At 36.4% G+C, this 24,352-nt stretch overlaps 1 protein-coding gene and 1 long non-coding RNA gene across 2 annotated transcripts in view; one reads left to right on the top strand and one right to left on the bottom strand.

The window, feature by feature from the left end:
• The window catches only part of LOC123880621 (leucine-rich repeat-containing protein 15-like), a 111,699-nt gene that overhangs the window by 3,875 nt on the left and 83,472 nt on the right, over window positions 1-24,352 (bottom strand). The gene's annotated exons all lie outside the window — the stretch shown is intronic.
• Window positions 427-22,081, top strand: LOC123880628. Its single transcript, XR_006799302.1, has 3 exons — window positions 427-472; window positions 15,073-15,075; window positions 22,057-22,081. It is a non-coding gene; the product is annotated as an uncharacterized LOC123880628 (long non-coding RNA).

The raw sequence follows: 24,352 nt of genomic DNA, 5'->3' as shown, positions 1-24,352 counted from the left end.
TTGGTTCAGCCGTTTAAGAGTTATCAGCTCTTTTCTAGTTTTCTTGTAGAAAAGAAGGTTAGATAACCGTTAGGTTCATAATATTATGTCAATAGACAAATGTCAAGCTGTTAAGATGGACGTTGCCTAAATACATAATTATTTATTTGAAAATGATGTTTTGGAAAACTCAAATACTTTGGATCGTCGGGGGTGTTATAAATTTTTAATTTACACTTGTTATATCAATAAATGATTTTCATGTTGTGCCCTAAATGCGTAAGTTTGGAAGAAACACGCGATAGCACTGTGGTATGCTTAATACCTAAGAATTTATTTTAGCTTTTTAGGGTTCCGTACCTCAAAAGGAAAAACGGAACCCTTATAGGATCACTTTGTTGTTTGTACATGTCTGTCTATCCGTCTGTCCGTCGTGTCTGTCAAGAAACCTATAGGGTACTTCCCGTTGACCTAGAATCATGACATTTGGCAGGTAGGTAGGTCTTATAGCACAAGTACAGGAATAAATCTGAAAACCCCGAATTTGCGGTTACATCATTAAAAAAAATTTAAAACGTGTTTCAATTTTCAAAGTAAGATACCAAGTGGGGTATCATATTATGAAAGGGCTTTACCTGTACATTCTAAAACAGATTTTTATTTATTTTTATGTATGATAGTTTTTGATTTATCGTGCAAAATGTAAGAAAATAACCCTCAGTGCGCGAGTCTGACTCACACTTGGCCGGTTTTTTTATATATACCTAAGTTAGCCCATGACTGCAATTTCACCTGGTGGTAAGTAATGGTGCCGAAATAATACGTGCGCAGAGTAGCAGCTGCTACAGCTAGCAGCTGATGGGCATACTTCGTCCACGTGGATTTAGGTCTTTATAAAAATCACACCAATTCGTAGTTCCGTTGCGGTGGGATTGAAGGACAAGCCAACAAACAAAAAAGACTGCTAGGCTTAAAAAAAATTAAAAAGAATAAAATGTATGTAATAAAGCAAAATATGCAAAAATAAACAATGAAATTCGCAATCGCACAAAAACATCCAAATTTTATTACAAATTACCCTATTAAGTATCAGAGGCCATTACGAATGTAATTGCTGCTAAAAACTGAAGGTCCAAATGCTATACATCAAGCGGAATTAACGCGTTCAACGGAAAAAAACTTGCCTAAGCCTCGCGAACTAAAACGAGATTACGTGCCCTGAAATATGCGCCGCGCTTTGTCTGTGAAATTCAAACTCCCTGAAAAATAACTCAAAGATAACAAAAGGATTTTGACGGAGGGTCTACCAGATTATCCATTCTGGGAGGAATATTTTTATAATTTCATTTGTAAACGCCCTATAAAAATAATTTAATTTGATCCTCTTTTGATCCCTTCCGTTTTATGCTTATTTTCAACTTTAATTTTATGTCATTCTTAAATTAATACATTTTTTGGTCGGTGTGTTTGCTAACTTAACACATTTAGTTTTTATCTCGGAAAATCAAAGAGTTCCCGAGGGACTGATCCAAATCTATACCCACACAGATGAAGTTGCGAGTGATGTCTAGTATTAAAACATTGCTGATAAGCATTATCATCATCATTATCATGATTAACCCATGGCCAGCTCACTACAGGGCACAGGTCTCCTCTCAGAATTTGAAAACATTGTGAAGAACTCTCAGGCATGCAGGTTTCCTCGCGGTGTTTTCCTTCGCCGTTTAAGCAAGGGATATTTTTTTTTGTTTTTTAAAGAATATTAGCCATGCTAATCATGACTAATACTCCCCTTTCCCTTCCAATTAAGCGTAAAGCTTGTGCCAGGAGTGGGTACGACAATAGTGCAACGGGTGGGGTTTGAACCGCCGACCTTTCGGAATTCAGTTCGCTCCTCAACCGTTGAGCTTGCGAGGCCTTTAATTATTTAAAGCGCCCTTAACTCCTAAAAGTTAGAGGTGCGTGCCAGGGAGCGCATCCCTGACCTCTGATTAGGAACTAGGAGTCTTAACCACTAGGCTATCATAGATAAGCGTGATGGCCCATGAAAATGATTGTCGCAACGCTATAAAATGTTAGCCATCAAAACTTAAAATCTTCAAAATCAAAACTCAAAAACATAAAAAAAACGCGATAACGCTTCAAGAAATTCTTTTACAATTCCATATTTTTCAGTACAATAGCAATAGTTGACAGCGATTACTGAAAATAAATAGCGGCGCTTAATCTAACGGGAAAAGGCAGCCTTATCAATGCCCTTTTTTTCATTCGTCCATTTGTAGCAAGACGAGCGATTGAGGTACCTCTTCGAAATACTTTTTCTTATAAAACAGACCGGATTTTATCTGTGTAGGGAAAGTGATTTTTCAATTTTCGTACTGACAACTGTATACTTCATCAATTTATTATTATTAGTTTATTTATTTTCAACACTTACATGTAGCATTACATATAACTGAGAATTATGATCAGGGTCAATAGTGCCGAAATTGTACAGGGGGTTTCTCACCGAAACAGACTACTTTGAGTAAGACAGTAAGTATTAACAATGCAATGAAAGTGAAAATGCAAATGCAAAAAAAAATGCATGATTTTTCACATGATAACATTGAAATAATCCATCTTTACTACAAAAGCTTTCATACTGCAAAGGTTTCGTAGACCCCCTACGCTTTTACAATAGCATTCTAGTACCATTGTGTGCTGCGCTATGAAAATGCTCCATACTTACAGCATTTATTACAAATTATACACTCATACGCGCACGTAATGATGCATCCCACAGCATATTTACCGCATAGTAAATTTGTCACCATGTATCGGCGTTATATTCTAAATAATATGCTCCCATAATATATCCCTCTAAATAGAAACACAAACAAAGTTTGTGAAAATTTTTCCCTCCATAAGAAACCACGAAACCTTTCACCTGAAACTTGCTCTTTCACTAAACTACTTTATTTATTTTTATACGAGTATAGGTGTATTTTAAAAGTTTCGCTGCTCAATCGCACCGAAGTGTACTAACTGAACTCGTTGTAGACTTTAAATTCTACTTCTAAGGTCTACTATAGTACCATGGCAGCCTAACAGTATACAGTATATAGTATGGCATATTATTGTAAATTGTACATTTGAAAAGAGCAACCGCCGAGTTTCTTGCTGGTTCTTCTCGGTAGGAACAGCATTCCGAACCAGTGGTAGATTATTTTGACGATTCAAAAGCACTTGTAAAAGTTTAATTGAATAAAAATAATTTGAATTTTGAATTTTGAAATTTTTTTAACCCGCCTGTAGATATCTGATAGTTTGTGTTACAAAAAAATCTACTAGTCCATATTAGCCACTTGTCCCACCGCCGACGAGAAAGCGATCAGCTATAGACTTTTATCGCACAATAAAGGTACTATTAATATATGAAATTTTCAAATCAATGTAAGAGATAAATATAATAACAATTGATTCAATTGACTTTGCACACTATGGCGACAACTTTCTCACACTAATTTATCAGAGCGACAAGCGCTATCAAAGGAAAAAAACACGTTCAGCAGCGCTCTTTTGGCAGTATGCACAGGAAAAGCGAGTAGACAGACTGACAGACTCACTTTCGCCTTTATCATATTAGTATGCAGTTAAGGTAGTAAAAAAATCCTGTTTGGAAAAATACATTAAAAGAAGCTTTAATATAAATAGAGCAAGGTGCAAACTTCAAACCCAATCGCTTTTTATTCAATGTCTGTAATCACACCAAATTGTAAAGCAGCTATTTATTATTATATTATTGCGAAACAGAATATTTTATGTAATGTAAAAAAAACCGGCCAAGTGCGAGTCAGACTCGCGGACTGAGGGTTCCATACTCGGAAATTTTTTCCAACATTTTGCACGATAAATCAAAAACTATCATACATAAAAATAAATAAAAATCTGTTTTAGAATGTACAAGTAAAGCCCTTTCATATGATACCCCACTTGGTATAGTTATCTTACTTTGAAAATTAAAACACATTTTAATTTTTTTTAATGATGTAACCACAAATTCGTGGTTCAGATTTATTTCTGTACTTGTGCTATAAGAACTACCTACTTACCAAATATCATGATTCTAGGTCAACGGGAAGTACCCTATAGGTTTCTTGACAGACACGACGGAGAGACAGACAGATAGACAGACAGACAACAAAGTGATCCTATGAGGGTTCCGTTTTTCCTTTTCAGGTACGGAACCCTAAAAACCAGAGTGAACGATACAGAAAAACAAAACAACACATCAATATTTTACGCATACCCACAGCGATATTTTTGCATACATTTGAATTAATTACTTGAAAATTTACCCCATAGGTTTTAGTTATCGCTGTTATGCTGGTTTTATCAAAGAACCGCATCGGTGTACGGCTGTAGTACGGGTGTACTTGATGTGAGCAAGCGAGGCTGTTCATAAATCTGTAATTTTTAACCCCCGACCCAAAAAGAGGGGTGTTATAAGTTTGACGTGTGTATCTGTGTATCTGTGTGTCCGTGTATTGTGTATCTATGCATCTGTGTATCTGTCTGTGGCATCGTAGCTCCTAAACTAATGAACCGATTTTAATTAAGTTTTTTTTGTTTGAAAGGTGGCTTGATCGAGAGTGTTCTTAGCTATAATTCAAGAAAATCGGTTCAGCCGTTTGAAAGTTATCAGTTCTTTTCTAGTTTCTGTAACCTTCACTTGTCGGGGGTGTTACAAATTTTTAATTTACACTTGTATATTACCGTTTTAATAATATTATCTCTATATCATACTCGTAAGTACGAGTACCGTGCTCTATTTATAATATTACAGCTTTTTTAAATCTATTTTTCTAAACTTATTTTTTTTATTAGCTCTTCACCGCATACTAAAAACAAGTGTAAATAAAAAATTTATAACACCCCCGACGATCCAAAGTATTTGATTTTTCCAAAACATCATTTTCAAATAAATAATTATGTATTTAGGCAACGTCCATCTTAACAGCTTGACATTTGTCTATTGACATAATATTAAGAACCTAACGGTTATCTAACCTTCTTTTCTACAAGAAAACTAGAAAAGAGCTCATAACTCTTAAACGGCTGAACCAATTTTTTTAGATTATAGCTAAGAACACTCTCGATCAAGCCACCTTTCAAACAAAAAAAACTAAATTAAAATCGGTTCATTCGTTTAGGCGCTACGATGCCACAGACAGATACACAGATACACAGATACACAGATACACAGATACACAGACACACAGATACACAGGCACACAGATACACAGATACACACTTCAAACTTATAACACCCCTCTTTTTGGGTCGGGGGTTAAAAAATGCGAAAGTGAGTCAGTCAGTCTGCTAGTTTTCCGGGCCCAACTGTTTAACTGATTTTGACGAAAGGTACAGAGATAGCTTGCATCCCGGGGACGAACAAAAGTTAATTTTTGTGCCGGAAAATCATAGAGTTTCCACGGGATTTATACAAAAACCTAAATTTACGCGGACGAAGTCGCATGCATCATCAAGTTTTTGAACAATCTCTTGATGTGCGAACGCAAATGTATTGAAAAATTTCACAGCCAAGGCAAAGCACGGCGCATGCAATATGTAAACTAAATCAGACCTAAGCATCCATTATCAACTTGACTTTTGAAAGAAATTGAAATGAAATTTGAATTGAAATAAGTAGCCACGCATAAAGATCTCGTATTTTGGGAGGAAAGTTGCAACCACAGACGAACGTGTGGGTTTCGATAAAAACCTTTTTCTAGCGGCTTGGGCTACGCTTTTTCCGATCCTCTATGAAGACAGATTAAAATGATAGATCGAAAACATTCCCCGTTGCTAGAAATTTCACGACATTTAAGAGGGCTCTCTCCGTCACTCGTTTCCACTCGTTTCATACAATCGTAGTTCCAATTTCATTTGAATATTAAGCAACCAAAGTCCATGAAATTTTGCACGTATATTCTAGAAACTAATATCTATGTCTGTGGTTTTCCAGATTTCTGTTAAAATATTCGGTTTCAAAGTTACGCGGTCTTAAAATTTTCATACAAATCTTTTAGCCCCTGTAATTTTAAAACTACATATTTTTAGAAAAATCTAAAACACCACAGACACAGATATTAGTTTCTAGAATATGTCTGCAAAATTTCATGGACTTTGGTTGCTTAACATTCAAATGAAATTGGAACTACGATTGTATGAAACGAGTGGAAACGAGTGACGGAGAGAGCCCTGTTAAAGCGCTTTTGGATGTTTGAAACTATTCTACACAACTTACAATACCTACAATTTTGGACAATGCATCGAATCAAAGGCAAAAACTGCTGGCATTCTCAACAAGTCAAGCGGTAAGTACTTTACGCTGGAAAAGCTTTTTACCTTGTACCTACCAAGCTCAAGTTAGAACGTGCATCGAGTACTGCAGACATTCATGAGATTGAATCTATAGATTTCCTTTTCTTGGCAAACAGACACACAAACACAGACGGACAGACAGATATACAGACAACGAAGTAATCCTACAAGGGTTCCTTTTGAAGTACGGAACCCTAAAAAAAATACGTTGTTAGTTTGATACAAACTGCACCACCGTAATATGTTTGATGAATATTGGCTAATGTAATTGCAGTTCGTTCGGGCGGGCGGCGATATTTTTATGATGCGTCTGGACTCCGGATATTGCTCAAATTCGTACAGCAATCGTTTTGATACGGTCGCGCTATTAATTTTTAACTCGTGGAAAGTACTCGCGCAATCGCTTTTTTAATTAAACTCTCGCGGAGCATTAATACACGTTGAATTTTTTACTTTGACGCCCAGGCCGGCTTATCATTTGGATATCAGATGTAAATCAGGAGAGACAGTTTTTGAAAGATAACCGTAGCTTATCCATATGGTCCAAGATCCACTGCTGGTTGTGGGGAGATGAACGAAAATGAAAATTGAAACTGTAAAATATACGTATAACAGTGGTTTTTTTTGGGTTTGCAAATTAATTGTAGTAACACCAGTAAGAACTACATTAGTAGTTTTTATCATCATCGGCACTCCGGGCACGATTTAAACTAACATGTCGGTGACGCAATTTTGAAGTTATTAAACCCGTCCCAAAACGGCTCAATAGATTTAAAGTATCTAAGACGATTATATAGTATTTTCATTAACCCCCGACCCAAAAAGAGGGGTGTTATAAGTTTGACGTGTGTATCTGTATATCTGTCTATGGCATCGCAGCTCCTAAACTAATGAACCGATTTTGATTTAGTTTTTTTTTGTTTGATAGGTGCTTGATCGAGAGTGTTCTTAGCTATAATCCAAGAAAATCGGTTCAGCCGTTTGAAAGTTATCACTCTTTTCGAGTTCACTTCATTTGTCGGGCGTGTTATAAATTTTTAATTTATACTTGTTACTTTATCGTTTATCAAATTGAAGTTTAATAGAGCAAGATCCCGGAACCGCAAAACCTTACTTAAAACTAAACAATAATGGTTTTAATTTCCTTTATTTTAGGTAGGTACCGATCTACTAGTTACTGCAATTAATTTGCAAAACCAAAAAAAAACCACTGTTATATTTTTATAGTTTTAATTTTAATTTTTGTTCATCTCCCCACTAACTGCAATTTTTTTTTATTTGTTGTGTTATTACGAGAAATATAACGAAACACAAATTATGCTCTATATTATGTGAATATTACTATTTTATCTTTTAGTATACGTAATTTTTCTGAACGCAGGCGATGGTTAATCTGTTAACCATCATGATATGCATCTATCAATTATTTGGTTCCTACTATCAAGCGTTAGTTCTAAGAATCGATAGACCTTGGGTTCCAAGATGCTGGAGTGAGGACCTTGAACCCGAAAGCCCTGTGTTGGTAGATTCACCACCAGGTGGATGGACGACGTCAAAATAGTTGCAGGAAGTCACTTAATCCAGGCGGCGGAAGACCATGGCGTTTAAAAGTCCCTACAAAAGACCTATGTCCAGCTATGGACTACTACGAGTTGACAACAACGAAGGCCATAGCGTTAATAACACACTTTTCGCCCCACGAGTTTATTAAGGAAACACAGTGAAAAATGTATTGCTTAATTGCATTTTATACATAATTATTCGAACAGAATTCTTTACGCCTCATTAAAACCTGCAACCATACAATGCCGTTCCTTGTTATTCATTTTTTATGAAAGGCCTTTAATTTTAAAACATAAAAATGTGTATTTTAAATGAATAATTTTTAATTTGGGTCTAGATATTTTAATATCTGTATTTTAGGCAGGTTCACGGGATCGATTTGGATAATAAAAATAATCTCAAATTGTATGCCTGTAAAACAATGCATAGTCAGAATTTATTAATATCATGAGTCCGTTCGTAAAATAAATCTATCGGATACTGTACAGTTTTTAACCGACTTCCAAAAAAGGAGGAGGTTCTCAATTCATCGGAATCTTTTTTATTTATTTTTATTTTTTATGTATGTTCCCCGATTACTCGAAGACCCCTGGACCGATTTGGATTTTTTTTTGTTTGAAAGGTTATACTGTTCAGGTGGTCCCATATAAATTTGGTGAAGATCTAATGAATATCTTCGGAGATGGAGAACAACACTCCTCAATGGATAAGAGCAAATTGCTCGCGATCAGTGTAATAGCTTAGTAAACAGTAGCATTTTAACTGGGCATAGCATATTATAGTACAGTGGGGCCACTTAAAATTGTGAAATAAAAAAAATTCAAAAGAAAAATAAAAGCGAATTTTTACAAAAACGAAATAAAGAGTAGGTATTAAAGTATTAATAACTGGCTAGACTCAGATGAGATGATTAGTCGATTATTTATTATTACTTTCGGATATCTCAGGGGTTTCTCCGTCACTCGCTCCATACAAACGTAGTTCGTCTCTCATTGGAATACTAACCAATCATACTCAATGGAATTTTGTGGAAACGTTCCGAGAACTAATATCTATGCCTGTGGTTTTCCAAATTTCTGTTAAAATATTCGGTTTCAAAGTTACGCGGTCTTAAAAATTCACATACAAATCTTTGAGCCCTGTAATTTTAAAACTACACTTATTTTTAGAAAAATCTAAAACACCACAGGCACAGATATTAGTTTCTAGAATATGTCTGCAAAATTTCATGGACTTTGGTTGCTTAATATTCAAATGAAATTGGAACTACGATTGTATGGAGTAAGTGACGGAGAAGAGCCCTGTTAAACGCTAAAATGTATAGTGCGCGAAAGGTTGAAATGGCAAACGGAATGGGAACGCCCCGTACACCCGCACAGCCCCCGCGCTAACCCGTTTGCCATCTTAACCTGTCGTGTACTTACAGCTATTGTATATTGTAACCAGTAAGTATATATAAGTATATTTTATTGTAAACTCTATATTGTAGTAAGATATTTTGTCAAATAAAACGACAAAAACTATGCTTGTAGATAAATAAATTTATAGTACATAAAGATGTGTTTCCCCTTCAAATAGGAAATATATTATTATGCGTTTCATAAACATCTGAAGCTCTGGCCCGCAGTAAAAAGTGTTGTGGTTCGTGAAATGATGTCCAAACTCCAATAAAAAGTTCAGCAATCATTCAGGCTGACAGCTTGCGACGACGGTTAAATACGGATTTTGCGAGTTTTTCCGACTATTACAAGATTAAATTTCGTTCATTATTTGATAATGCGGGCAGCCTGCGTTGAGAATATAATGAATAAGCGGAGTGAAAAATTCTCCGCTAAGTTTTGGGTTTTGTCAAGCACTAAGCGAATTATGACAAAATGATAATTAAGATTAACGCAACCACTGCTGTGGAATTGAAAATTAATTAATTAAGTAGTAGCCTTCTCGGTTTACGTTGCAATATATTTTTATCTTTAAAATCAAATTTTTATACTTCAGTTTTTCTTAGCTTCTCACTGAAATGCGTACTATATGGCTCATAGTAGGTACAGGTAAAATAAGACCGTTAATAAATAAATATAAGCGTTTTACGTCAAAATTTGTACATAATTTTTACATCAATGAAACTTTGTATAAAACATTATTTAAGCACTAGAAATGAATGTCTGCCAAGTCCTACTATAATTTAGGGTTAGGTCCAAAATATGCTATTTTTCCTATAGTATCAGTAGAGTGCTGTTTATGATGACTTTATTCAATCTTTTGTTTACTTAGTTTACCCACAGATGTAGACAGTGTTGTTGTTTACATACTCGTACTCCCTAATCAGATATTTTCGTACTTAATACCTACTCCAGGTTGCCTAGAAGAGATCTCTTCTTAACATTAAGCCTCTTCTTTTACAATTTTATTAATGTTCCTTACTGTTAGTTATACTTAATGGTACTTATACAATAAAAAAATTTTTTTACTTTTCTCGAGTACCTGTACCTCGAGTGCTGGACATAAAGGTCTCTTCTAGGAAATTCCACACAACACAGTTCTGCGCTGCCTGAATCCAGCGGCTCATTTGTATTTGATTTTCTGTCGAATCATACCTACCTACATAACGCTCGTAATTCCTAACCTTTTATCTTATCACCAAACCTCCACTGTCCGTACGTCTGTCTGTCTGTCAGCGTTTGAACCATAATAGGCAGAATTTTTTACAGTGTATTTCTATTGCCGCTATCACACAAATAATAAAAAATTCAAAACAGCTGCCAAGAAAATTAAAAAAGAATTAAAAGTGGTATTCTTGCAAAGCGGTACGGAACCCTTCGTGTGCGAGTTCGACTCGCGCTTGGCCGATTTTTTGTGAGTTACGCTTAGCGAAAACATTTCGTGATAAAGCCGAATTCGGGGTTTTCCCAAATAAAAATTACTCTTGTCTTGTTATTTATTTGATTAAACATTTACTTTATTACATTTCGCCGAACGCTTCCTTTGTCACGAGAACGTCGCTACTTGGAATCTACTCCTGACAGATATAGTGATTTTCCGTGTACTTCCCAAGTAAAATCAGTGCGACTACGCCAGAGAGTAAGGACGGTATGTTATTACCTACCAGAGGTTCGGTAAAGCCGACTATACAGAGCAATCGTGTGGTAAGTCGGGGGACGAGCGACCCGGGATCTCCATAGTAACGCCAGAACATTTACCATGAGATCAAAGGCGTCGGACTACTGTGTCTCCTTATACTGTGACCACACTTTCTCGTGGTTTTCTCATCAACAGAATGTTGCGAAGCTTGAGAGAACGCGTTCTGTTAGTTGTTCTTACCGTGAGTTTGCACCAACAACATTAAATACTAGCTGATGCCCGCAGCTTCGCCCGCGTGGATTGGTCAGATCCCCTGCAGCATCAGGATTGAGGAGTTGGACTCCAAATTTTTTATGAAACAATGTCGCAAAGTTCCTCTATCGATTAAAAAAGAAATGACGCAAATCGGTTCAGAAATCTCGGAGATTTCGGTGTACATAGGTAGAAAAACACAACTCCCTTTTTGAAAGTCGGTTAAAAAAGTAGCCTATGTTACTCCCTGGTCAATCCTCTACTTGCCTGTGAAAGTCCCGTCAAAATCGGTTCAGCCGTTCCAAAGATTAGCCTTTTCAAACAGACAGACAGACAGACAGACAGACAGACAGACAGACAGACAAAAATTTTAAAAACGTGTGATTCAGTTATGGTATCGTTCAAATAACCATATGAGCTTAATATGAGGTAGTTATTTCGAAATTACAGACAGACACTCCAATTTTATTTATTAGTATAGATTTGACAGGTCGCTATTTGTTGTATTTACATTCGCACTGCAGAAATCCGGTATAGTCTGAGCAAAATGACTTCTCACGCGCCATGTAAACTGTATGGGTCAACTGTCATGTCAAAAATACGGTTCGCCTTTGAAATAAGGACTAAAATCGTACTTTTGGCGTGTATTTGACACATAAAGTTGAAATTATAGGTATGACTAGCTGTGCCCGCGACTTCGTTCGCGTGGAATAGTGACTTTTCGGGCAGCGTGATTCTTTAAATTGACATAACTTTTTTATTTATGAACCGATTGACATGAAATAAACACTAAATGTTAAGTGAAGCTTACTTCAATATATTAGTGAAAACCGTATCTAAATCGAATAAGCCGTTTCTGATATTAGCGTAAACACACAGACAAACAGACAAACAAACAAAAAATTAATTACAATTTCGGGTTCGGCATCGATATAATAACAACCCCTGCTACTTTTTTTTATATATTTCCATTGTACAGACACCGCTTTTCTACAATTTTATTATATGTATAGATGTTTCATCTTGAAACGTCAGCCTTGATTCGTAGGAATTTATCTGGAAGCCGGCGTGCGTATGCGCACAGAGTTGCGGCGACTGCGTTTGCATATACACGATAATATATAAATAATAAACTTCCATATAAATAATAGATTCTAAAGGTCGCTGCGACTGAGTTGCTGCGCAACTATTTGACCGCGCGTAATGGGTCTAAGAGGTACCTAATACTACGTTGCCATACTAGGTAATATATGTAGATATACCTAGTATGGCAATGAGTGGTGTCAAAAACCAGAAATATTAAACATAAAAATAACATTTATATACGTAAAGTTTGGCATACATTACGTGTAGACATAATACTACGATCTTTGGTATCAAACCTTACTTTTTTCAAATAGATAAAAATGTTGACGTCCCGAGCAAATCGCTTCGCGTAATGACGGTTTTGATCTTGATGTATCACGTGAGATTTATTTTCTCGTACCTAACCTATTATTTAGGTTACTATTTATTTCCTCGTATTAAGAATTTGTGGTTACAGATACGAGTAGGTAACTCGTATCTGTAACCACAAATTCTTAATACAGAGTTTTCGAAAGATTTTTTTAAAAATCCAGATACAAGTTAGCTCTTGACTGCAATCTTACCTGGTGGTAAGGTTAGCACGCTTCCATCTTAGGCTGCATCAAAAGCGGGCTAACCTGGAAGGGGTATGGCAGTTTTTTATTCAATCCATACTCCTTTGGTTTCTACACGGCATCGTACCGGAACGCTAAATCGCTTAGTGGCACGGATTTGCGGGTAGGGTGGTAATTAGCCACGGCCGACGCCTCCAACCAGACCAAACAACGAGAGATTTAGAAATTAGACATCAAGCAGCGTCTGTCTCCTACTGTACGTGCTTCCATTCTCACTTTCTTAGGTCACATATCTAGACGTGATGATGTCTCCATTGAACTTCTAGTAGTTCAAGTAAGAGTAGAGGGCACCAGAGCACGTGGTAGATCGTAGTCGTCCCCTTAGACGTGCACAAGGAAGGCAGTCATCAGAGAGGTATGGAAACGCATTGTCAAGCGTGCCACAGCACTGCAGTGACGACTAGGTGCTACTACTCTATCAAGAGTGAAAAAAAGAAGAGAAACTTAGTCTGTACCCCTCCTGGATTCTTCTGCTCAGACACCGAGCAAAGAGTGTCCTGAACGAGTGCCCGTGCTTTAGCGCATGTAGGCCACTTTTCAAGTTAAACCCTCGAAAAATTGTTCGGAGTTTCGGTTAAAAATGAAATAGTACGTGTTCCAGGATTTTTGGAAATTCCGCCCCTTTATTGATTTTCAAATAATTTCACTTGGACGAAACCGGGGTTGCCAGCTAGTTTAGATATGTTTGATATCTATGTATGTTTATAAAAGTTCAAGCTCTTGGGAGTGCTATCACTTTTTCTCATCCGATCCATAAGTCTTAGAAATCTGAAAGATCTTTTGACTACTTAGATTTGTTTTAAGTCTGAGTAGTAGGTAAGTATACAAAGAAGGGATTTGTTCCTAACCCCCGACCCAAAAAGAGGGGTGCAATAAGTTTGACGTGTGTATCTGTATATCTGTCGGTGGCAGCGTAGCTCCTAAACTAATGAACTGATTTTAATTTAGTTTTTTTTGTTTGAAAGATGCCTTGATCGAGTGTTCTTAGCTATAATCCAAGAAAATCGGTTCAGCCGTTTGAAATTTATCAGCTCTGTTCTAGTTATTAATGTAACCTTCACTTGTCGGGGGTGTCATAAATTTTTAATTTACACTTGTAATTCAGTTTTAATAAGAGTCTATAAAGAGGAATAAAATAATGTAGTTCACTCTGGAGTATTTCATACCCTACATTGATTCTAGGGGTGGCTCTTTCAAAATCAACGGTTGATTCACACGTTATTTGCATCACACGTATTTACATTTACAAGACATATTTACATTGATTCATTTACCTTTGAATGGGATACTGTTGACAGAACAAAGCTATTGGCTAAGCCTACATTCATCTGAACTAGATTGGTAGACGCAAACTGCACTATGTTTACCATAGAGACGGTTTTGCCCATAGATAATCGTCAGTAGGACAATTCATACTATCTATTATTTTCCCTTTGCATATTTAACTTAAAACATTCATTTAAATTAGGTAACAGTGCAAAACCTTTTCATTTTCAATTGTGGAATTTGCAAGTTAATAATGTAATGACGTAAACTTAAAACTAAAGCTACGAGGGTTCCAAACGCGCCCTGGTCTTAGAAGATTTTTCACACAATGTGAGAAAAATGCTCGAAGGTCATATGTGGAGTCATAAAAAAGTGGTAATACACACCCAACGTTTCAGAGCTATAGACAATTATATAAAATTACCTACTTAAAATATAAAAAAGCAAAGATGAATGCCACAAAGCAAGTAACACTGTAGTAACAATTTCGAGACCTAATAGCAATAATAATTGAAATATCACAAATGAGTACGTAAATAACCGGTTTGAACAAGAATAATTAAATCATTTTAAAATGGAATAAAAAGTTACGAAGTTTCCAGTTAAAAATATTATATTCTTTAAATGAATTACGGAAAAATTCCGGAACAGTGGAACAATAAAATATCATTCCAATCGTTACGCGACTTTAATGAAAATAAGTACGGTTTAAAAATGAAATATAAATAACGAAATCCAATTTGAAATATAATATTAATATTATGATTTATTTATATTTTCCTCGTATCCGTGCTAATTAATTGAGAATGGTTCTTATGAATTTCTAGATAAGTAATGCCCGCGAATTAATCCGTGTGGGTATAAGCAGGTTTTTAAAAACCCTTCGTGAATTCTTTGATTTTCCGGAATAAAGAGTAGTTTTTGTATTTATTCAGAGTACCTATGAGCTATCTCCTTCCCAAACAGCCAATTAATCTTGTTTTCAAACCTGCCAGAGTTTGTAACCGACAGAAAAGATTTTAACATTCATAATTCTTTAATTGTTTTGAAGTCTGATGCCTTTGAATGTGATGAAGCTTTTAAAGTTGAAGCCTTCTATGCCATATACAAACCATAAAACTATGATTTAAGAGGGCTCTCTCCGTCACTCGTTTCCACTCGTTTCATACAATCGTAGTTCCGATTTCATTTGAATATTAAGCAACCAAAGTCCATGAAATTTTGCACATATATTCTAGAAACTAATATCTATGTCTGTGGTTTTCCAGATTTCTGTTAAAATATTCGGTTTCAAAGTTACGCGGTCTTAAAATTTTCATACAAATCATTGAGCCCCTGTAATTTTAAAACTACATATTTTTAGAAAAATCTAAAACACCACAGACACAGATATTAGTTTCTAGAATATGTCTGCAAAATTTCATGGACTTTGGTTGCTTAACATTCAAATGAAATTGGAACTACGATTGTATGAAACGAGTGGAAACGAGTGACGGAGAGAGCCCTGTTAAATATCTCTTCCTGATTAGACCGTTTCCATCTGCAACGATCTATCGGTAACGCCGTTATTTGTAAAAATTGTGAATATAGTCTTTTTCGCCAAATATCAATGTTTCAAATGTCTGACTTCAAAATTCAATCTATCTTTAATCTTTAGATAAGTAACTTAGTAACTTGTTGCATGTAAAACTCACCAAAGGTACATTTTTATTATTTGTAGATTCGTAATGTCTGTCTGTCTGTCCGTCCGTATATCACAGCCACTTTTTTCCGAAACTATAAGAACTATACTGTTGAAACTTATTAAGTACATGTATTCTGTGAAATGCATTAAGATTTTCACAGAATAATAGAAAAAAAAATTTTTTTGGGGTTCCCCATACTTACATAGAACTAAAACTAAAAATTTTTTTTTCATCAAACACATACGTGTGTGGTATTTATAGATAGGTATTCAAAACTGATATTGAGGTTTCTAATATCATTTTTTACTAAACTGAATAGTTTGCGCGAAAGACAATGTGGTAAAATGTACCATGCAAACTTTCACCGAAAATTGGTTTGAACGAGATTGATTTATCGTAAAAAATGTTGGAAAAATACCCGAGTACGGAACCCTCGGTGAGCGAGTCTGACTCGCACTTGGCCGGTTTTTTGACAAATAACGTTGCTAAGTATTTTACCTCCAGGCTACAGATAAATTATTATTTTCAGCCATAGGAATTCATCGTCACTCATCAACAGGTGAGATCGCATTTTAACTTTATGTTTTCCTTACATTCGTATGAATTAATTGAAAATCCACGTACGTACGTGGGGTCTCTCCGTCACTCGCTTCATACAAACGTAGTTCTAATTTCATTTGAATATTAAGCAACCAAAGTCCATGAAATTTGGCAGACATATTCTAGAAACTAATATCTATGTCTGTGGTTTTCCAGATTTCTGTTAAAATATTCGGTTTCAAAGTTACGCGGTCTTAAAAATTTACATACAAATCTTTGAGCCCCTGTAATTTAACTACATATTTTTAGAAAAATCTAAAACACCACAGACACAGATATTAGTTTCTAGAATATATCTGCAAAATTTCATGGACTTTGGTTGCTTAATATTGAAATGAAATTGGAACTACGATTGTATGAAGCGAGTGACGGAGAGAGCCCTGTTAAACTAACAATATTACGGATTCGCAATAAATAAACAACGTCATTATGAGCTTGGGTAGAATGGTTCAGAGGACAGCTGGCGAGAACGAATCAATTCCATGTTATAATGAAGGATTGCGAAATATCACTCCATTCATATAAATGAGGTATCTGGCGATTTACATAAACCGTGCGAATAAAGGTAGACTTTGCGGTAGTGATCATGATGAGCAGGTATGGGTATTACTGGGAATTTTTAACCCCCGACCTAAAAAGAGGGGTGTTATAAGTTTGAGGTGTGTATCTGTGTATCTGTCTATGGCATCGTAGCTCCTAAACTAATGAACCGATTTCAATTAAGTTTTTTTTTGTTTGAAAGGTGGCTTAATCGAAAGTGTTCTTAGCTATAATCCAAGAAAATCGGTTCAGCCGATTGAAAGTTATCAGCTCTTTTCTAGTTACTGTAAGCTTCACTTGACGGGGGTGTTATAAATTTTTAATTTACACTTGTATATTATTTTAAGGGTGTTCTTGCTAACGCACTCTTAAGCGGCTTAGCTCAGGCTAGACTGCACACGCGCGAAATTTAGCAATAAAGTGGAATCAAATGTGATAATTTTCAAATTTGGTGAAATTTTGCTTCGTAATTTTCACTAGGTAGGTACGTATTTTAAGTAAGGTTGCCGGAATACAAAAAATAAATACAAAAAAATAGGTGCTAACGGGACCTTATGAGTAAGACCTCGCTGTCCATCCATCCGTCCGTCTGTTGCCATGAAAAGTGTTTAGTGTGTACGATGGTACGGAACCCTTCGCGTGCGATTCCGATTTGCACTTGACCGAATTTTTAACTAATGTATTTTAATTTTCGAAATTTCGAATTTAAATAACTTTTAGTTATTTAAATTCGAAATTTAAGTACCGTCTACGCTTCATTTGTATTCAAACTAAGAGCTTGAAACATCTCAAATTCCGATTTTGACTCTACGTTTGCTATGCGGAGTTAAAGAGGGGAAACAAAACACAACCGTACTAATTGGTGTTATTACAGTAGCGGTGCGATTCGTGGTTCGCATCAAAAGTTTTTCACCGGGAGCACCTGTAGGCTACCTACATTTACTTCAGAACTTTAATGGAAGGAAAACAAGCTTTCATAATATTGCTACTTGCTAATGAGTAATGGCCAGCATGCATCGCAATGCTATTTTGTATGAACCGCGCTAACTATTGTACAGTCAAAGGTCTTAAAATACTGAGAAACTCTTTGATTTTTCGCAACAACAAACCTGTATCCAACGCCTTCCAAACTATCTCTTTACCTTTCATCAAAATCGGTTATATGGATGGACTTTAAAATACAGCTAAAAGACAGAAACATTTTCACATAATGTTAGTTCATATACTTATTTATGTATGACTTATAAGGGTCGATATTTTCGTGGAAGAAGGGAAACTCTTACTACCACAGCTTACTACTATATCTTTATTTAGGTAAAAGGGATGATAAAAACGAAGCTCTATAGCGTTTGCCGGAAAATATGAGGCAATCACATAAACGATGTAACGCCTAAATAAAATATGATCGAGCGGTATCGTAGCATGAATGTATTAACGGTTCATTTAACCACTGCTTTCGTTCAAGCAACGACAATTAACGTGCTCTAACGGCTTACATTTTGGTATGGATTTCCTTGAACAAGCGTTGATTTCCTGTACATTGAATGTTTACTAACGTGCATCTATTATAATCATTTATATACGAGTACCTTTCTGTACTCTATTCAGGGAAAGAAGTTAGTATAAGCCCTAATTCGCACGAGCGTTAAAAAAGCGTTGCGTTAAAACCCGGCGTTCCGCTGCAAATACAAAGTGCGCGTTAAAAAAGCGTTGACGTGTGAACAGATACTTGGAAATACATTTCTTCTATTTGAACGCTTTTTAACGGACGTTAAAAAAGCTCTCGTGCGAATGAGGCCTTAGGCTCTCTCTGTTACGTCATCCCTCTGAAAATTTTGTCTCTGTCATTTATATAGGATTATGTAACAAAGAGATCCCTTACTAACTTCAGCTTTTCGTGGGTAGAGTTATATATTAACAAGGTGGAGTTACCTCTAAAATGCCTAGTACCAAAATAATGTCTTGAGCCAATTTTCAAAATGTTGACTTATGGCGCTTAGTGTTAAGGAACCATATTTTTTTTGCAATTTTGGAGACCAATTTTTTTTATAAATATGCTCCAATAATTTTAATTTATATTTTGTTTTTATAACTTTAAGGTCTTACCTAAAATTGCAAATCCTGAACGACTGGTTGGATAAAGATGTCTCTTTGTCTGCTATACAGCTCATCAGCATAACCGATCTTGAGAAATTTGGTAAAAAAGTTAGCTTGCATCCCGAAGACGGCTACTTATGATTTCCAAAAATCAAAAATCCCACAGAATTAAAAAAACCTTCGTTGCAAAGTAAATGCTAAAGTATGTCAGACAGACGGATGTATGTATGTGTACTAAGCATTCAAAATATCGGTATGGATATAGATAGCGTGTAAAAAGACTATGAGATACCACTACAATCAAATAAAAAAGCAATTTGAATTTATATGAGATTCATCATCCAAATTTTCTAATTGCATGAAATATTGTCGGTTCAACAATTACTCTGATATTGACTTTTGCATACAATCGTGATGCAATTATTATTTTTATTTCAATTAACGCAAAACAAAAAGCCTAATCTAACTGCTATGAATTTTATTAAATGATTAAATGCATGACATTTATAAAATGAAAATCATAAATAATTCAACCGATAAATTATTGATGATTATGTGATGTATTTATGGAGACTCCACAGAGATTTTGAATGAGGTAATTGAGTATGAATGAGGGCTCATGCACCCTCAAGTACAAAAATTCTTCCCACCTTACCTATTTACCTATACATACCATACCGTAGCTATACATCCTACATGTGAAAGTCACCTCAGAAGGATAAAAGTTCTTCATGTACGTATATTTAGACAGGGTAGCATTTATTAACCTTACATATTGTAAAAACAACCAGTGTGAAACTTCATACACCTCAGAAATAAGTAGGTAGAGGAGGTTTTCCTACTTCACCTATCTACTGGGAATCACCCAATGTGGAAAGAATCTCATACACACGACTGCGTCATGAATTACTAGGTAAGGATACAGTCAGGTGTAATTGTGGACAACCGTAAACGTATTAATAAAAGTAAACGACTCTAAGCTTAAGGTACTAAGCGAAACGCTACATGTAAGGCTACGTAATGTCGCCAAAAAAGTCCGATCGTGACATTTAAAAATAACCTTAATCCCATGAGTCAACACATTTGTCAACCTTACATAACGCAACTGTTACGCCACGTGAATACGTTTTGTTTTTGTAATAAAATAGGTAAAATAATTCTGTTTCATATTATATTTCGACGTACCTTCGCGTAGTTGTGAGCGCTGTGGTCTTAAAACCTTAGGATCTGGACTTCAATTCCCGGTAAAATTTTATAATTTGCATCACCACTATAGTAAACTGAGCCCAATAGCGCACTAGCGGCCTGGCAGCGCGGCCACGACGCGCGGCCCGGCCGCAGGGGTTGAGATTTGCAAACGCGGCCAAAACCGCGGCTACGATCGTCAGTTGCACATACAGCGCGCTTCAAAATGGACGTTGAGGAAATAGCAATGCTTTTGTATCTCCACAAAAGTACGGCTACAACTTACAATTTATACGTACAATTGTAGCGGCCACACCGAGCCGCAGCAATTGCATTGTAGTTAAACACCAGTGTGCGCGCACTAGCCGCGGCGGCCGCACGTATTGTGGACCTACAGCGTGATTTGTGATCATCGCGATTGATGATTACCCGGTGATTGATGAACTTTATTTTCTTATCAGTTCTTCAAACGAAGACTTGCTCATCCGAAAATAATTAAAGAACTTGTCATCATATTGCTGAAGGTCGGTGAAATAAGTATGAAATAATCCCTTTATTCGCCTTTCACGTAGCAAGGGATGAACCCAAAATTTTTCCTTTTCTTTTTCCGCTTCTTACTTATGAGATACAAACGCATTGCTATTTCCTCAACGTCCATTTTAAAGCGCGCTGTATGTGCAAGTGACGATCGTAGCTGCGGTTTTGGCCGCGTTTCAAATCGCAACCCCTGCGGCCAGGCCGCGCTGCCAGGCCGCTAGTGCGCTATTGGGCTAAGTATCTTGTAGGGACTTATATCATAAAATAAAGATCATACAAAACATCTGCTGCTTCTAATATCCGCGACTTCGCGCGTCGTGCGCGTGGATTATGTTTTCAAAAATCCCGTGGGCACTGTTTGATTTTTAGGGATTAAAAAGTAGCCTTTCCACTTTCCAGGTCTTACACTATACCTATACACAATCACGTTAGTGCGTTGCTCCGTTGCAACGTGATTGAAGGACAAACCAATAAACCAACAGAACAACAAACAAACATATTTTCGCATTTTTCATAGTGTTTATAATATTATGGGTAGTGATTTTATTACAGTTTCTAATAAAACATTATTATTGTAAAAATTTATAAAAGTACAAAAGTCATGAAATTATAGCAGAACCTAGTACCATCTTATAGTACGCGACCCGCTTCACCCGCGCTGTCCCGCAACGAGAGCGCGGGGGCAGTGCGGGTGTGCGGCGACCCACCCCAATTGCCATCTCGACCTGTCGCGTACTATAGGCATGAAATAATAGCAGTAGCTTGGCCCGTCGCTGCATCACAGCTTCCTGCCAATCGAATAGCGCCCAACCAAACGGGTACAAAACGCCTTTTGTCCCATACGAAATTGTTTATTTAGAGTAGCGTTTGATTGTACACATGCCTACATAAAATCCGATACAACACAATTGGAAAGTGCCCCCGTAATTTCGTATTGGATCGACGTTATACCCAACTGTTACGTTTACATGGCGGCTATTCGATTCGATTTTTATTCTCGTATAAAGAAGTTGGATGAAACGGGGGTCGTTTACACGATCACCATTCCATCCGATTTTACGGTTCCATATCTCCAGTGAAAAGGGAATCCTCATAGGATCACTTTGTTGGTTGTCCGTCGTGTCTGTCAAGACCAAACAAGACCAATTGAGATTCGAAACCTAGGTACTTTTCGTTCCTCTATAATCATGAAATACGGCATGTAGCAATGTCTTTTAGCACAAGTAAAGGTAACGTGTGTAAGTATATATTTTACTGTCACTGTTCAATTCGACAAAATCTCGTATACGGTATGCGACTAAAATGTCGTCGTCTAAACGGAGCTAATCCCTTGATCGCCACAACTACCTACCTATTCGTCAGACAAATCACATTTCTATTCGGGACTCTGGAAAATTCCGGAAAGTTTTTCTATGCTCTTTCATGTTGAGGGAATAATTACGCATGTTTGTTGACGATGCCCTTTATTTATATACTACGTGGATATAGGTTTTTAAAATTCCCGTAGGAACTCCTTGATTTTCCGGAATAAAAACTAGCCTATGTGTCAATCCAGGGATAGATTATAATCTATCTCCATTCCAAACTTTAGCCAAATCCGTCCAGTAGTTTTTTTCGTAAAAGAGTAACAAACATCCATCCATCCATACATACAAACTTTCACGTTTATAATATTAGTACGATTATTCTCGTGAAATTTGAGTCCATTCTTTCCACTTTTAAATATATATTTTTTGGGATATATTCACAAACTCAAGGTTGTCGGATTTTTCACTTTACTTGTGCTATAAGACATTGCTACCTGCCTTTCATGACTCTTGATCAGTGGAAAGTAGACAGACAGACAAAGAAATAATCCTCCAAGAGCTCCTTTTTTTCTCTGATATACGGAACCCTAAAAATGTGGGAGTCAGGAGGACGACGATTTGATTCAGGGAACAATCTTTTCAAATCTCAATAAAAATCAAATATAAAGTGAAGGCAATGTAGAGTAACCCCGAATGGAGCGAAATTTTCTCCATTCATTCCACAAACAAAAAGAATCCAGCTGTGAAATACCATTTGACGCGCGCCAATCAGTATGCGAGGATGACTCCGAAGATCCAGCGCGGTCCCTCTCGGCATAAATCTCCGGAATTCTATTATTATTTGCCGCCACGAATATTAGTATGAATATTTATCAGGGAGATCGGTGCATGAATAATGCAGGGTATACCGTTGCAGTACGCTAGGCCTATCGACGCATCGCTGCTCAACCGAATCCTCAATGAGCTGTAGTCGACGTAACTGTAATTTGATGGGACATTTCCTCGAACCGCGCGTAACTGGATAAAGGAAATTCCTTTTAGATCTTGCCCGAAATAATTTTGTAATAATTGCTTCCTTCTTTGTTGGCGACAGGGTTGTGCTAGACCAGTGTTCCGCAAAGTGTGTGCCGCGGCACACTGGTGTACCGTGATCATTAGTTGGTGTGCCGTGGTTAACTTATAAAATTATTTTTAGTAAGTAAGTAAGGGTAAGTAAGCAATACTTTTGCCGTTTGCAACGACCTATTTGAGTGAATTAGGATTTTCGACTCTTACCACAATAAAAACCAAAAAAAGGGAACGCCTCAGGACGATCGACGAAGAAATGAGAGCAGCCTTGTCAGCGATTACTCCAAAAGACCGTCTATGCTCAATTAAACAGTCTCATGTTTCGCATTAAATACCTTTTCTGAAATTTAAAGTTTAAGTTTGTTGATTAATAATAAAAGTTGATTAATGTTACTTAAAAACTGTTTATTAATTTGTGGTGTACCTCAATTTTTTTTCGTTTTCCTAGGTGTACCTTGAACACAAAAAGTTTGCGGAACACTGTGCTAGACTACAATTTCAAGTGGTTATATGTATTATTTTGACGACCTCTTGCGCAGTGGTGAACGTTGTAGTCTTATAAGTGAGAAGTCCAAGACTCGATTCCTGGCAGGACAATCGGGGAAATTATATTTTTTAAATTGTCTTTTGTCTGGTCTAGTGGGAGGCTTCGGCCGTGGCTGCTACTGCCGTACCACTAAGCAATTTAAAGTTTCGGTACAATACTACGTTGAAACTGATAAGGGGTATGGGTTACCTCATGGCATACCATTCAAAGTTAGCCCGCTTGCATTTTAGACTGCGTTATCACTTACCGGAATGTGATATCGCACGAATTTGTAACAGAACAAAATAAAAATTGGCAAATCTATCTAATATACTGGGAGAGACTAACTGATAATATAAAAGTATCTGACTGGGTATAGAAACTAAAAGTTTTGCATGTAGGTTTCCTGCATTAATAAAAAGAACTTTTAGCATAAACTTTCAAATAAATGGATAAAATTTTATAAAGTTTTGTAAGGTAGGAAACAACGGGCAAAAATAGTAACAATATAGACCTAGAAATTGGTTGATAGGTAATTTTTTTAGTAGGAAAATTGCAGTTTTCCAAAAGGGGTTTGCTTTAGGTATACATCGGATGCGT

The sequence above is a fragment of the Maniola jurtina genome, chromosome Z, assembly GCF_905333055.1.
Source record: "Maniola jurtina chromosome Z, ilManJurt1.1, whole genome shotgun sequence".
NCBI classification, from domain to species: domain Eukaryota; kingdom Metazoa; phylum Arthropoda; class Insecta; order Lepidoptera; family Nymphalidae; genus Maniola; species Maniola jurtina.
The sequence above is the reverse complement of the archived record's forward strand: the minus strand, read 5'-3'. Positions and strand labels throughout refer to the sequence as shown.